Below are 16,197 nucleotides of genomic sequence, written 5' to 3'. Positions count from 1 at the left end.
CATTGCAGGCTTTTGTTGGCTAGCTCTTATATCTTAAATTGACCCATTTCTATAAATTTATACTTTGCCACATGGCTTGTGGCTTATCCGTACTTTCACATCTTGCTTCTCTTGGCGGCAGCTCAAAGCATCTGCTCTGCTCTGCCTTTCTCCTTCTTTCTCTCTAGTTAGAATATCCCGCCTAACCTTATTCTGCCTCACCATTGGCCAAACAGCTTTATTTATCAACCAATCAGAGCAACATGTTTTCACAGCATACAGAAAGACATCCCACATCACCTAGAATTCCAGCCCTGGAGAGCAGAAACAGGAGGATCCCTGGAACTCACCAGTCAGCCGCTCTAAATGGACCAATGAGCCCCAGGTTCAGTAGGACACCCTATCTCAACAATAAGGAAGAGAATGATTAAGAGTCTGGACATTGACCTCAGCCTCCATGTACACATCCACATAAGTGCACACACTCAGGCACATTCATACATGTATGATAAGCTCCATGTGTTAAGAACAGGTGTCAGAAGAAACACCATGAATCGGAGTCATCTTGAAAGTGTTTTGTTTGTTGGTTTTTTGTTTGTTTGTTTGTTTTTATCAAGGAAGCAAGTTGGTGACCTTTAAAGACATACAAAGACAAAAGGAAAGGCCTAAGTGAGAGAATAAAATGAGAAGGCCTTGGTGGGAAAAAGATATGCAAAAAGATATTTGTTGGAGTAGAAAAGAGCCCAGGATTTTCAAGGCTTAGAAAAATGTCTCTAAAAGTTCTGAAATCATTTCACCAGATATAAACCACTGTCATTTTGTTTGTGTTTGGGGCAGGGCACAGACTCTGAGGGAATCTCTCAGAGTATATCATGTGCTAAGCAAATGCTCTACCACAAGGGAGAACCCCTAGACTCCACCATTATTATGTGAATTAGACAAAATTAAAACCTGTGTACTATTTTTAAATATTTATTATTTTTAAAATATTGTTTGTTAGTACTTTCTATCATGTATGTTTGGAGTCATGTAAAGTCTGTCTTATTTTCAGTCATGTTCAAAATAAGTTCAAAAGCCTTGTTTCTGAAGACAAATAGACTAGATATGAAACTACTTTTGTGGCAAGATATTAAGCAAATAGTGTCTTGCAATGAATCAGTTTTTTCACTGGGTATGGTAGCACATAGCTATTGTCCTAGTGATTAGAAAGCTGATACAGAAGGATCATGAGTTCTACGACAGCAGCATACCAAGCCTCCATCTCAAAGGGAAAAAAAAATCTCCATATGAACCTGACATTTACAGCATAGCCAGGTATACTTGGTAAGGCCTATAAATAAATGGTTGTTCTAATTTGCTAGCTAAATTGAAATTTTTCAATACTGGCTACGCATTAGAATTAACCAACAGCTTATTAAAATTAGCACCTGGAGCCCACCCTCGGTGATGCTGGACAGAGGTAAAATAGAAACTCCCTGGAGATTCAGATTCACTATCATGGCTGAGACCCCCCAGGATGTCCACACAGCAGAACTCATCTGGAACTGAGAAGTGTGATGATGTGTGCACTCTTTCTTCTGTATGCACAGGGATCTTGACTGATCTTTCTCTTTTTGCACCAGTGCTTCAGTGTGTGACAGGCAGGTGGTAGACTTCTAACTGATTTCTGCTCCTCATTGTCTCCGAAACACCCTCAACTGCGGTGCGAACTGCATGTGCTTTATCTCAGTCAGGAGCACAACATGAATTCTAAGTCATAATCGTGTCTGTGCCTTTCCATACATACAATTTATGGGAAGTTATCAGCACATAGGAATATCAGGGGGAGTTAATAGCAAAGAAAACACCACCAAAAAAGTCCTCAGAAAGAGGAGAAAGCTTAGAAGCAAATGGTCTTAGAAATCCATGCCCTGAATAATTAATAAATCACTCATTAACTTTTATCTATTTAGATCCTAACTATAAATATGATGTATGTACATACATACATCTAGTCCCTTCTAAATATAGTACTGATGTGCTTTTCTGCTGTTTTATAATCATTAATTCCTCTGAAGTGTGCATAACTGTATATTAGTTACTTTTCTGATGCTGTAATAAAACACCATGACTAGAAACAACTTAAGAAGCAACGTTTATTTTGGCTGCAGATTCAAAGAGAGAGTCCATGCTGTAGCAGGAAGTTGAGAGTTCACAACTCAAAGGCAGAGCAGAAGCAGCGAGGACAAATTGGAAGTGGGCTGATGTAGGAGGATTTTTTTTTTTCCAAATCCCAGCCATCAGTCCCAAATAACTGACACAGTCCCAAATATACTTATAAATGCTTGGCCAAGCACCAGGCCGAGCTCCAGAAGTTCAGTGGAAGAGAGGGCAGAGGGATTCTATGAGCAAGGGGCATCAAGAATGTGATGGGGAAACCTTCAGAGACAACTTAACCAAGCTAGTGGGAACTCATGAACTTTGAACCCACAGCTGTGGAGTCTGCATGAGACTAGACTGGACCCTCTGCATGGGGGAGGCAGTTGTGTAGCTTGGTCTGTTTGAGGGGCTCTTGAGAGTGGGAATAAAATCTACCCCTGATACATGCCCTGTTTTGGGGGGAGGGTTTGGGTTTTTTTGTGGGAGGTGCTTATGGTGGGACACCTTGCACAGCCTTGATGCAGGGGGAGGGGCTTGGACCTGCCTCAGCTGAATGTGCCAAGCTTTGCTGACTCCTCACAGGAGTCCTTATCTTTTCGGAGGAGGAGAAAGGGGATGGGCTGAGAGGGGAAGGCTGGAGGTGGAGCAGGAGGAGGGATGAGGGAGGGATCTGTGGTTAGTATATGGAATGAATAAAAAATTTCTTAATAAAAAAAAATGCTTGACCTATATATAACTCAGGCTTGCTACTAACTCTTACACTTAAATTAACCCATATTTCTTACCTATGCTTTGCCACATGGTTCATGGCTTGTTACCTCATTTACTATATGTCCTGCTTCCTTGGCAGCTGACTGGTGTCTCCCCTGACTCTGCACTTCCTCCTCCCAGAGTCCTCTGTGTCTGGCTGTCCTGCCTATATGTCCTGCCTCGCTGCTAGCCTGTTAGCTTTTTATTAACCAATGAGAGCAACACATATTTACAATGCACAGAAGGATTATTCTACAGGCTCGGGCTGTAAAGTCTCAAATGCCAGCCCTACTGATGTACTCCCCCCAGGAAGGCTGCACCTCCTAAATGTTTCATAACCTCCCACACAGCACTACCGGCTGGAGATAATTCCCCAAATACATGAGCCTATGAGGGACTGTGGACCTGTCCCCGTCAGCTAGACTAAGTCTCCACAGAGTGAAGGAAATGGCAAAGATCTGAGTGAGATAACCAGGGGACTCCAGGCTTCTGTGCTCAAGAGCAGTGCAAAGAAAGCACTTCGAATTTTTATTATTAAAGAAAAGCAAAACATGAGGTGATGTTTGCAGTTAGCTCAAGAACAGGGAGGGAATGTACCTGGTACTGTGTCTTATCATCTTGGCTATATGAAAAAGAACTAGGAATATTCCTCCTTTGTCTTTCCCACTGAGATGATGTGGACATGCCAGGAAATTCCCTTCCTGCCCTTGCTTTCAGGTGCATTCTTTGACCATTATTTATACAATTCTCTCTAGAAATCTACTTTGTGAGAAGACTATTCTGCACTTAGCCCCATCCATAGTTCACAGAAAGGTCACAGCTTTCTGACAGATGTTCCTACAGGGACATTTCTTAGTCAATCTACCACAACAACTAACCCACTTTACCCTATGAAGACAATCCTTTCGCCTTAGAGCAGGAAAAATTCCATCAAATACAGCTTATCTAAGAGGTCAAACAGCTTATCTAAGAGGTCATACTCTAGAAACACTGGTATTTTGTCTAGTAATTTTGTCAATGTAAATCCAGACTGAGTTGATCTCTAGTTCAGGAAAAATAATAATAACAACATAACTTTGAATATTTCTAAAAAGATATAGCAGCTAAAACAAGGGAGAAGATTTAAAATTGTAAGTCCAATTGATGAAGCAGCCTGCCTCCATCTTGGGCTTGAAAGTCATCTTATAGTAAAGACAAACCAGGTTCATTCCTGTTTATGATTAACTTGTTTCTCAAGGATCGGGCCATGACCCACCTGTAACTTTAACTACAGATCAATCTGTACTGCCTGTTCCAGGAAGCAGCTACTATGCTTATGTTTCAAAAAGTTGTGACCACCTTGCAACCATGACCATCTTGCAACCCTACCTTTGTTTCAAAGGGTTATTATGACTACCTTGTTATGCCTACCTTGCTATATTCTGCTTCTGCTGTAACCCACCCTATTTGTCTGCCAAATCCCCCATTTAGGAACCCCCTGCCCCTGAGCTATAAAAGTCCTTATCTTCCCCACAACCAGTTCTGATGTTTTGAACCCCCACCTTAGGAAAAGGCAGTTTGTGTAGACAAATAAAAGAAAAACTTGCTTTAATTAATTGCTTGCTTTAATCAATTTGGCCATGATGATCTGGATCGGTGGTCTTTCTCCACCCATCTTTGAGATTAACACAATAAGAAGTCTTTATGTATTTTATAACTGACAAAAATCAAAAGACCATGCTTGCCTAGGCAACTGAATCTGTATTTAATCATGAAGCAGAAAGGAGGAAGAGTCAGGTTAAAACAGTCTGTGAAAGGCAGTCAATCAAATGCAGGATTAAACTAAGAAAAATAGTGTTCCTACCAAATCAATGACATAAATAAAAGAGATCAAGCTATAAAAGAATTAAAGGATACTTAAGAAACATAGTGATTAAATGCAACATGTGAATCATTGTGTCCCATTAGGAACAACCCAAGAGACTAGGAGTTAGATTCCTTGGTAGGCAGACATAGTGAGAGAGGACATCATTTTGTACCCAGATGGCTGGCTTCTTGTTTACCCTCTGGACCTGAGACAAGAGCCTGGCAGCTAAAAACAAAGTCCTGTAGGCTTCTTCTACTGCCAGTAGGCCCCTTGCTGATGAAGCGGCTCAACAATTTTGAGCTTGGATCAGGACATGTTTATACTTGTGGGCCAATCATATCTCTCTTCTAACTGATTAGCCCTAAATTAGGGGAGGAAGAATCTTATGAGACAAAATAAATAAATAAAAAATAAAATAAAAGCCAAGGATAGGAGATGAGGTTTTCAGTGCAGGGTCTTATTCTCCGTGTGTTTGTGACATGCCTGTGTTTCACTCCCAATAAAAGCTTTTCATCATCTGATCCTGTCTGCTGCTATCTGTGGTGTTTCAGACTTCTCTGCTGCTACATGTCATGCTTCCGGGCTTTTTCTGCCTTTTCATTCCTTAACTGTCAGAGAAAACAAACCTGATCAAAACCCCTAGAGAGTAACATTGGGGGGGGGGGTGGGGGTTTTAAGAAAAGCGGTTGCCTCATCAAATCAATGACAAATGAAAAAGACCAGACTGTAAAAATTTAAAAGATATTTAAGAATCATAACAGTTCAGTGCAGCATGTAAACCTTGTATTCTGTTTTGAACAAACAGTTAGTGAAAAGTTTCTGAACCCCATAAGTCACTCCGTCAATGCAGCAATCCAAATCAGACCAAACCAGACTGAATTAGAAAAAGTCCCGGTTTAATAGGTAAAGTATTTCCTGGTGATTATCTGGCCCCTCAGAGAGGAGACAAGAACGAGAGACTGGAAAACCACATGTCTATTTTCTGGGGTACAAATTAAATACCTAGGGGAGCACCCCTAGGGGAGGAGCCATGTTTGGCAGGACCTTCTGAGGGGCAGGGTCTGGGCAGACAGGTGGATCTTCCATCAGAACCTTCCAGACTCTTTGGGTATAAGGGTGTCAGGGTGCCAGGGGCTGAGGTGGAGCTTCCATCAGAACAGTTAGGTCCAAAGTGATTTTTTTGTTGTTGTTTGTTTGGCTTTTAAAAAACTGTTAAGTCCAAAGTGGGCAGTGTTCAAGACAATGTTCGAAGCAAAAGGGCTCTGGCCTGGTAAACAGGATTATTATTGGGTAAACAGAAGCCTAAATTCAGCATTCCTCAGAAATTTTGTATGGCAAGTTTTCCATTTATTACAAACCTACTTAATCGGGCCCAAAAGTCAACTACCTCCATGAAGGGCATCTAATTCCCCATGAATCTGAACTGTATCAGTTCAAAGCACCACTCCCCCAACCCTCCTGACTGTCGTATAGAACCCACTTGCGGTTCTATAGTTTTGCTTCCTCTGCCCCCAGAGGGACAGCCTTGGAAGTCTGACCCCCTGTGACCTTTCTTCCCACCCCTGGAGTGCTCCAGTTCAGTGGTTTCACTGCCCCCTCACTTAAACCATCAGTGAGAAGAACCCTTGAAACAATCAGAAAACTTAGATCATAGACAATGTACTGGCTACTATAAGTGAATTATTGTATTAGATGAAGTAATTGCAAGTCAGTTACATACTAAGCAAAATGTGATCATAAGAGCATGCTGCAGATTTTATAAACTGCAAAATAGTGGAAAGAAAAATGGATGAGAAAAGGATTTCAAAGTATTGAAGCTTTTAGAGTAGATGAATAAATGGAAGGTTCTCCTCATGTACTCTTTATGTAACACAGCTTTTAAAAATCTCCATTTTAGGAGCTGGAGAGATGGCTCAGAGGTTAAGAGCACTGACTGCACTTCCAGAGATCCTGAGTTCAATTCCCAGCAACCACATGGTGGCTCACAACCATCTGTAATGAGATCCGGCACCCTCTTCTGTATACATAATAAATAAATAAATTTTTTTAAAAATCTCCATTTTAGGGGTTGATTAGATGACTCAGTAGTAAGAGCATTCAATGCTTCTGCAGAGGACCAAAGTTTGGATCCCAGCACATTCAGTTTTTCCAGAACTATTTGTCAAAGGTAATCTCTGTTATGCCTAGATATTGTGACCCCCAAAAGACCACTATAGAGACTAAATTCCACATGCAAAAGAAAAGAGCCTTTATTTTCAAGCTCAGAGCTTAGACTCTGTCTGATGAAGCGGTGAAAACAGAGAGCCCAGGGCTCAGGCAGGATGGGGTTTTTATCATAGCAGAGGTTAGGGTGAAGAGATTTCCAGGGTTCAGGACCCTGATTGGCTGACATTTGTCTAGGGGTATAAGGAATGTTTGAAATGTCAGGTATTTCCCCCTAGATGTAGCCCCACTGGCTGGGGTCAGTTTATGGCTTTTCCTGGGTCCAGGCGTTGCCTGCCAGAAGCTGTGTCTTGGCCTCTAAGCCTGTCATGGCAGCTGTATGGTAAGCTGTTTTGGACCCACCCCCCAATCTCCACAGGAGGATATGAGGTGGTTCACAACCACCTTGTCTCCAGCTCAAGGGAGTCCTCCAGCTCTTCTGGCCTCTTGAAGTACTTGCACACATGTGCAGACACACACATGCACATAAATAAATGATAAAATAATTCTTTAAAAATACCTGTTTCATGTTGAGATGACTTTTTGTCAAGCCCTTTCTCTTTGTTAATAGAACACTGATAAATACATATAAGCCTAAGACTGGTTGTACAGCAAGTATCTCTTTATGAAATTCTGAGGCTATCTTAGTCAGTGCTCTATTGCTTTGACACCAAGACCATAGCAACTCTTTTAAAGAAAAGTATTTCATTGGGGTAGTCCATTATCATCATGGCTGACAGCATGGTGGCATAAATGGCCCCCATGGTGCTGGAGAAGTAGCTGAGAACTGCATCCTGATCCAAAGTCCGGCAAACAGAGACAGAAAATCTTGGCCTTGGGCTTTTGAAACCTCAAAGTCCACCCCCAAGTGACACACCAGGAGTATATCAACAAGGCCTCCTAATCCTTTTAATCATATCAAGAAGTTCTGCTCCCTGGTGACTAAGCATTCAAATATATGAGCCTAAGGGGCCCATTCTTAATTCAAACCACCACATTCCACTTCCTGGCCTCATATGCTTATAGTCATATCATAATGCAAAATAAGTTCAGCCCAACTTCAGAAGTCCCCATAGTCTATCATAATCTCAACATATTGTTTAAAAATCCAAAGTCTCTCAAGGCAGTCTCTTAACTATAACCATCCTATAAAATAAAAATCAAAAACAGGTTACATGCTTCCAACATATAATGGCACAGAATATGCATTAGCATTCCAAAAGTGAGGAAAGAGAGTAGCATAGTAAGGAGAGACTGGCCCAAAGAAAGGCTAAAACTAAGTAGGGAAAAGTCCAAATCCACATCTCCATGCCTGACATCAAAGTGCTCTTCCGACATCCAATTCCTTTCAGCTTTGTTGACTGTGACACACTTCTCTCTCTTGGGTTGGTTCCACTCCCTGCTAGCAGCTCTCCTTGACAGGTATCCCATGGCTCTGGCATCCCCAGCAGTTTGGAATCTCTGAAGTAGACAAGACCTTACTCTAACAATTTCACACAATGGCCTCTCTGGTCTTCTATGTAGGGACACTCCTGACACATGCCTGGCTTCATTGGCTTTCCTTAACCATAGAGGAAGATTCTACAACACCTTTCCATTTTAGTATAACCATTCTTGATGCTAAAGCCAGAACCACATAGTCGAAGCTGCCAATTTCTTCTGTTTGCTGGGGCTGAAACCTGGTTCCTTTTCTTGACTTGTGTTTGCATAAGCTTTACGTTGTTGATGGTTTCCTTTGAGTCTTAGGCTTTCCCTTAATTCCTTTTCCTAAATTGGAAATTTAGGTGGGTGGAGTCTTGCCCTAAGGGTACCACTCCCTTTATTCCATTTAGCATCAGGCTTTCTTTAAACTTTTTATCTTCTTGAGCACTGGACTTGGCTCCAACATTATATTTCTTAGTGTTCCTTTTCTCCTCAAACTGTACATTTTGTATTTCTTTTCATTTTAGATCTACATAAGACTGATGACTAATAACTGCACAACAGAGTCAATATTAGGCTTTCTTAAAATTTCACTCTGGCAGTGAAATTAGACTAAAAACTCTTCAATTGAGCCTCAGGCAGATTTTTACGGCAAGGTCAAAAAACAGCCACATTCTTTGCAAAATTATCTCAAGCTATTCGGTCTCTAGGTCAATCGCTAATGTTCTTCCCCTCTGAAACCTCTTGAGCCGGGCCCCCACAGTTCACATTGTCCTCAGCACAGTTACCCATGTTTCCACTAGTTTGGCCCACTAAGCCCTGCTTGAAGTGTTCAACCATTTTTCTAATCCAAAGTCCTAAAATCTTCCATATTCCTCCAAAAATTTTCCATATTCTTCCATGGTCAGGTCTATCACAGCAATAACCTACTTCCTAATATCAGCTGCTGTCTTAGCCAGTGTTGTATTGCTGTGAAGAGACACCATGTTTATGGAAACTCTTACTGAAACAAGCATTTAATTGGGAGATTGCTTACAGTTTCAGAGGGTAGTCCATTATCATCATGGCTAGGAGCGTGATAGCAGGCATGGCAGGCATGGTGCTGGAGAAGTAGCTGACCACTGCATCCTGATCTGTAGGCAGGCAAGCAGAGAAGGAAACAGCCTGGTTTGGGCATTTGAAACATCTAAGGCTACACCTCCTAATATTTCTAACCCTCAAACAGTTCTACTTCCTGGTAGCTAAGCATGCAAATATGAGCTCATGGGAGCCATTCTTATTGAAACCCCCTCAGAGGCTCAGAGTCTTTCATATGCATATTCAAAACCTATTATACACTAAAGACAAAGCTCAGTTATCAGTATTTGTGATTAGTGGCTTAGGATAGGCTAAAAGCATCCTCAGTCTTTGTCTGGTATCCACTTCAGTGTTTTATGTTTGGGTTAAGCCATCAGGCTTTGTGTATGGTAGAAGAGCAGGATCTTGTTTCATTCTCCAGTTTTTCCATAACTATTTGTTAAGGTTCTCTCCACAGGAGTAAATATATTTAATACTATAATCCTGATCAAAAACACATTCAAGGGAGATTATAGCTCTCAAAGAGGAACTGAATACTGTTGCTTAGATAAAATTAGCTGAGCATCAAAAATGCCTTTTAAATACTGGTGTTTATTCCTATAGGCAAATGCTACCCCCAACTTTAATCAGCAAAGCTTCTCTTTTCATTGACCAATAGTGAATGCAGAGACTCACAGCTGTACAAGGGTCTCAAAGTAAGTACTTAGTCCTAAATAGGGCATTTATACCATCCCCTGTAAGGCTCAGAAAATACCACGGAATGTGGGGCAAAATGAATGCAAGGGTTGGAAAGTTGTTTTTGTCTCTTGGGTGGGGGGCGCCATTCAGCTCCCAAATAAATCACACACTGAGGTTTATTCTTAATTATGAATGCCCAGCCTTAGCTTGGCTTAGATTCTAGTCAGCTTTTCTTAAATTCTCCCATGTATCTTTTGCCTCTGGGCTTTTCCTTTTTTCTTAATTCTATAAATCTTACTCTTACTCTGTGGTTTGTTGTGTGGCTGGGTGGCTGAGCCCTGGAGTCCTCCCCCTTCTCTGGCTACTTCTCTTTTTTCTGGCTCTGCAATCTATCCTCCCAGATTTCTCCCTCTATATATTCTCTCTGCCTGCCATCCCTGCCTATCCTTTCTTCTGCCTTGCTATTGGCTGTTCAGTTCTTTATTACACCATCAAGTGTTTTACATAGGCACAGTAACACAGCTTCACAGAGTTAAACAAATGCAGCATAAACAAAAGTAACACACCTTAAAATAGTATTCTACATCATTTCCTCCTTTTTCTCTAAACAAAAATAAAGGTTTTAACTTTAATATAATATAACAAATACAACAAAAACAGTTTTCAAGACTGAATTTACAATATTCAGTCCATTTGTTTTAAGAAATTCAGAGAAAATAATGCATTGTCTATCCTATCTTAGTGAATCCAAAGTTTCACACCTAACTTACTTTCTATCATAACTAAGAAAAACTGCATCTATAACTATTTATTCTTCAACTCCATAAAAGACCCAGAAGGATGTAATATTATATAACAACATAGACATTTGGCTTCCTGGACAGTCACCTGAAGTTCCTCTGCAACATAGGGGGCATCCATCTTCAACCTACAGGCCTAGAGTATCCAGCAAACTTTTCTATGAAGCAGGAATGTTGGAGTGTTCTGCCTTGTTTTGGCAAAGTTCATCAGTCACTTTCCTGTGTGTCCTGCAGAATATCTGGCAGACTCTTCTGTGAAGCAGGAATTTTGAAGGACTGTCCTGCCTTGTTTTGGCAAAGTTCAACAGTCTTCCCTGTGTGTCCTGCATGTCCAATCTGCACAGTACATTGTCAGCATTCAAAGGCAAGAGCAGTTTCTTTGCCCAGTGGCTAATTATGCCACAATGAAAGGAAACTCCATAAGGAGTTTCTTCAGTGCTCATCATCTTCTCTGAAGTAAATTGGTGTTGCCAGGAGTAGCTGTGTCTCATTGTCATGAAAAACCCTAAGTTAAGAAAATATTTTAAAGGCCATATTCTGAAGGTCTTTGAAAGGTTTGAAGACCATCTACTTACCTAAAATATATCTCTATGTGATCTGGAAAGCATACCTAACATATCTACAAATTTGATTATTATAAATGACTAACCACTAACCTATGTTTCCTGATTATCCTATATAGTTTACAATTATAGATTTCAAAAAATGAGAACTTTGCCTTACATTTCTGAATGAATTGCATAGGCACAATATCTCAAGCAAAAATAGAAACAAACATACAATATGTTGTAACAAAAATAAACTTAAATTTTTATCAATATACAAAAATCCTTTAAACAAGAGAAGAAACATATATAACAAAAATAACTTTAAATTTATATCAGTATCTATATCCCTTAAATGATGACAAGCATCCAGAACCCACTAAATGACCAAAGACAATCCACACCCACCAACTCTTTGGAATGTGAATGTAGTTTTCTCCATACTGCTTCCTGCTGTCTATGAACAAAGCATCTTTCTGGTCCCAGAGAGATTTTGAGGTAATGACCAAGTCCTGAGAATACTAGAAATAACCTTTGCTAATAGATATCACCTGTCAAGTTTCAGGAGGTCTCACCTGATCAAACCTGATCCATATGAACCCTAAAGGAATCCATAGCCTCTCATCTCCTGTGGGAACAAAACTCCAAAGGATTTTTTATTTCCATTTGACAAATATATTTTTTGATTTTTTAAAAGTTGAGGCATTCCTAGAGTATATAGGCTAATTTGTTTCAACAGTCCCTCTTTCAATTCCAGGTCTCTTTGCAGCTGTCCTTTGCTTTTCAACAATCAAAAAATTCAAAATCAACACAATAACATACTGGATCCAGATTACCTGTATATTTCCCATCTTACGGGGCTTTTTTGTTTTACTCTTTCTTCAATGACTTTATTTTATAAACTATTTTTCTATGACTATACCCTTTTCCTTTTCCTAAGCCTGTGCACATTGTTAAACACACTGTAGCCTGACATTATAAAAGGTAGACTATTGAATCTACTTTTAGAAAGCAACTACTAGTTTTAAATATTTTACATTAGATTGCATTTTTGTATATTGAAACAAATTTGAGATTGACTTTGTTAGAAAATACTGTACATATATTTCTAATCTTGTTCAAGATATTGTACCTATCCAGCTCATTTAACAACGTAATCCACATTGCTAATACTTGAAAGCTATTATTACCAACTATTTAGGATAATAAAGAAATGTAAGTTAGTAGTTAATCATTACAATCAACCTTGTAGTCATATTAGGTGTATTTTCAAGCATGCTAAATAAGCAGAAAGTGATAACAAAAACCCCCAGAAACAGATTACATAGTGCTCTATTAACTTTGAATTTTCTCAGAGCTAATGAGAAAGGAACAACAGCTGTGGAAAGACACGGGGTAATAGAAAAAACTACAGAATTAAATCAGCCTATATACTTTAAAAATGTGCTGACCTCAGAATGGAAACCAGGATATATGTTACATTGTGGATGAGGTTTTGCTTTGTTTCTACAGGAGAAGAAAAGCTATGGATACCATCAAAATTAATAAAGGTTCAGTTTGAACAAGAGACTCCTCGTAATTAGAAGAGGAGATAGTTCATCAACCAGCATGACCATTCAATTTAAATTAACTTATACAACTAACAAATGCTTTTCATTTAATCAGATATAACTTTCCAAAAGGGAACCTCCCCAAAGATAGGGTTGGGGAAAGGTTTTGTTTTTGTCTTTCAGGAGAGTGAAGGCTAAGGAATATGAAGAACACTGAACAAATGAGACATCTGAAGAAAAAGGACAAATCTTCCAGAAAAAAATGTCCCAAGAAAAAGAGTAAATTGGCCTATTTGTATATCACATATAAAATTTCATAAGTCTTCCTAAATGTTTGTTTCTACTGTTCTCTACAGACATATATTGCAAATGGTCTTTTTATAGTCCCAGTTCAATTAAAAATTAAAGCTGGCTTTGGAGTCAGAGCATGGATCTCTCCTTCTCTAAACCCAAGTATGCTTGTTAAAGGAAAATGCAAAATCTCTGTTTCATGTCAGCTATGGGACATAATATGCTACCTGATATGGGACAGAAGAAAAACCAAAATTAAGGGACTATTCTAATGCCACTAATCTCATAGTTCTTTGGTTTCATTTTGACCCTTAAAAACTTTTCTTAAGGTATAAATTTTATATCAAAATTTATAAGATTTTATGTATATATATTAAACTTTTCTCCTGATGTTAATGGCCATATAGAGTATTAACTAATCCTAGTTTATTAAAAAAAAGGCTTCATCTAGCTTCCTGTACATGATTTTGGGTTTGAGTCTCTATCAGTTTTCTGCAGGGAACAAGGACCATACCCAATAGCAACTTTGAAGTCTCCAGAAAGACGATGAGGCCCCACAAATACAATTCCATTCAGGACGATGAGTGGCAAACACCACTCAGAGATTGGCTGGACTATAAACTGCTCAGGACAATTTCAAGATGGCTAGCTGAAATGATCCAACTTCACAGACCATTCGAGCAAGGACTTGAGATAAGCCAGGCACTTTCCCATTATGCAGAGACTGGACAACAAAAGATAGTTACTTCTCCCAGGACTTGACAATTAACCCCAAATTTTTCTTTTCGGCATCCTCTGAAGATGCTTTCACCCCCAGACAGCAGGAAGTAATTTTAAGAACACAATACCCACATTCCCAAGAAGTGGGGTGTATGGTTTTTGGTCATTCAATGGGTTATGGATAATTGTCATTGTTTATGATTGTTGGTTATAAGCTGTTATTGTTAATGGTCAGGAAAAAGACTAAACAAAGGAGATTAGATTTAGGGTTCTTGTTTAGAAAAAAAGAGGATATAGATATAAGATAAAAGGTAGATTATTGGTTAGATTATTAAGGCCACTCCACGTAGTTAAAAGGGAGGTTTATTTTGTGGGGTAACTTACAAATGAAGGGGTAGGTTACAGGGTCTGGCAAGGGTATAGCGCAGTCCGGCGGTGTTCTCTGGAGAACTCTGCTCGGTCTACCTCCAGCGTCCAGAGTCCGGGAACCAAGAGACAGAGCTCTTCCCGATCCTTCGTCTTCCGCTTCCTCCTCTGCCCCGCCTTGTGGGCGTGACCATTACCGAAGCCTCAGTGGGGGTTGGAACTTCCAGGCCAATGCTGGGATGGCTACCCACTACAGTAGATTATTGAATCTACTCTGAAAAGAAACAGAGGATTTAGATATGATAAGATAAAAGGTAGGTTATTGAATCTACTCTGAAAAAAGAGATATAGAAATGATAGAATAAAAAGGTAGATTATTGAATCTACTTTTAGAAAGCAAATACTAGTTTTAAATACTTTACATTAGATTGGATTTTTGCATATTTATACAAATTATGTATATTGAAACAAATTTGAGATTGATTTTGTTAGAAAATACTGTACATATATTTCTAATCTTGTTCAAGGTATTATATCTATATAGTTCATTTAACAATGTAATCCAAATTGCTAGTACTTGAAAGTTATTATTACTGACTATTTAGGATAATAAAGAAATGTAAGTTAGTAGTTAGTCATTGCAATTGACCTTGTAATCATATTAAGTATTTTTTCAAGATCAAGCAGAACTATATTTTACATAGACAGTTCATCTTCAAACCTTCAGAGATCTATAGAATATGACATTTAAGATGTTTTAATAACATGCTTTTTTCTTTTTTTTTTTCTGACAATGAGACATTTCTGCTCCTGGCAGAACCAATCTATTTCAGAGAAGATGATGGGCATTGAAGTAACTCCATATGGAGTTTTTTGTTTGAATTTGTCAAATGTTAAGGGACTGGACATTGTTAATGTAATTCTCAACTGTATACATTGTATATACTTATTGTACTTATTATATATAGTTTTGCTTATATTAGTTATAACCTTCTTTTATTATTTTAGACAAAAAAGTGGAAATGTATCCCAATATATTGTGTACCCTAATAAACTTATCTGGGAATCAGGGGACAGAACCAGCCACTAGATCAGGCATAGAAGCTAGACAGTGGTGGCACATACCCTTAATCCTATCACTTGGGAAGCAGAGATCCATCTGGATCTTTGTGCATCTGGATCTCTGTGAGTTCAAGGCCACATTGGGAACAGAGTCAGGCAGTGGTGGCACAAGCCTTTAATCCCAGCACTTGAGATCCCAAGCCTTTGCTTGGAAAGCCCACATGCCTTTAATCCCAGGAAGTGACATGGCTGGGTGGAGAATGGCATATAAGGTGTGAGGAGACAGGAACTAAACAAACAGTTCAAATGAAACCCTGAGGGGTGAAGACTCCAAGGCTTTCAGTCTGATGATTCATGAAAAAGGACTGGCTGAAGGGTTGGCTAGGTGAGGTTGGCTGCAGCTTGTTCTGCTTATCTGATCTTTCAAAAGCTTTCACCCCAGTAACAAGCTCTGGTTTTTGTTGTTGTTGTTGTTGTTTTGGTTTGGTTTGGTTTTTTTGTTTGTTTTTGTTTTTTTTTTTACTAATAAGACCTTTTAAGATTTGTGTTACAGTAACCTGTTTAGAGGTTTTTAATTGTATGTTTTCATTTTTTTCTCTTTTGTGGTCTTACTCCATGGCTGGATGTGTAGCTGGATGGCTGGTCCCTGGAGTCCTCCTCCTTCCCTGGCTAATTCTCTTTTTTCTGGCTCCTCAATCTCTCCTAGATTTCTCCTTCTGTATATTCTCTCTACCTGCTTGTCCCGCCTAGCCTTTCTCCTGCCTTGCTAT

This window comes from Onychomys torridus, chromosome 2, assembly GCF_903995425.1.
Source record: "Onychomys torridus chromosome 2, mOncTor1.1, whole genome shotgun sequence".
Classification (NCBI taxonomy): domain Eukaryota; kingdom Metazoa; phylum Chordata; class Mammalia; order Rodentia; family Cricetidae; genus Onychomys; species Onychomys torridus.
Note: the sequence above shows the minus strand (reverse complement) of the source record.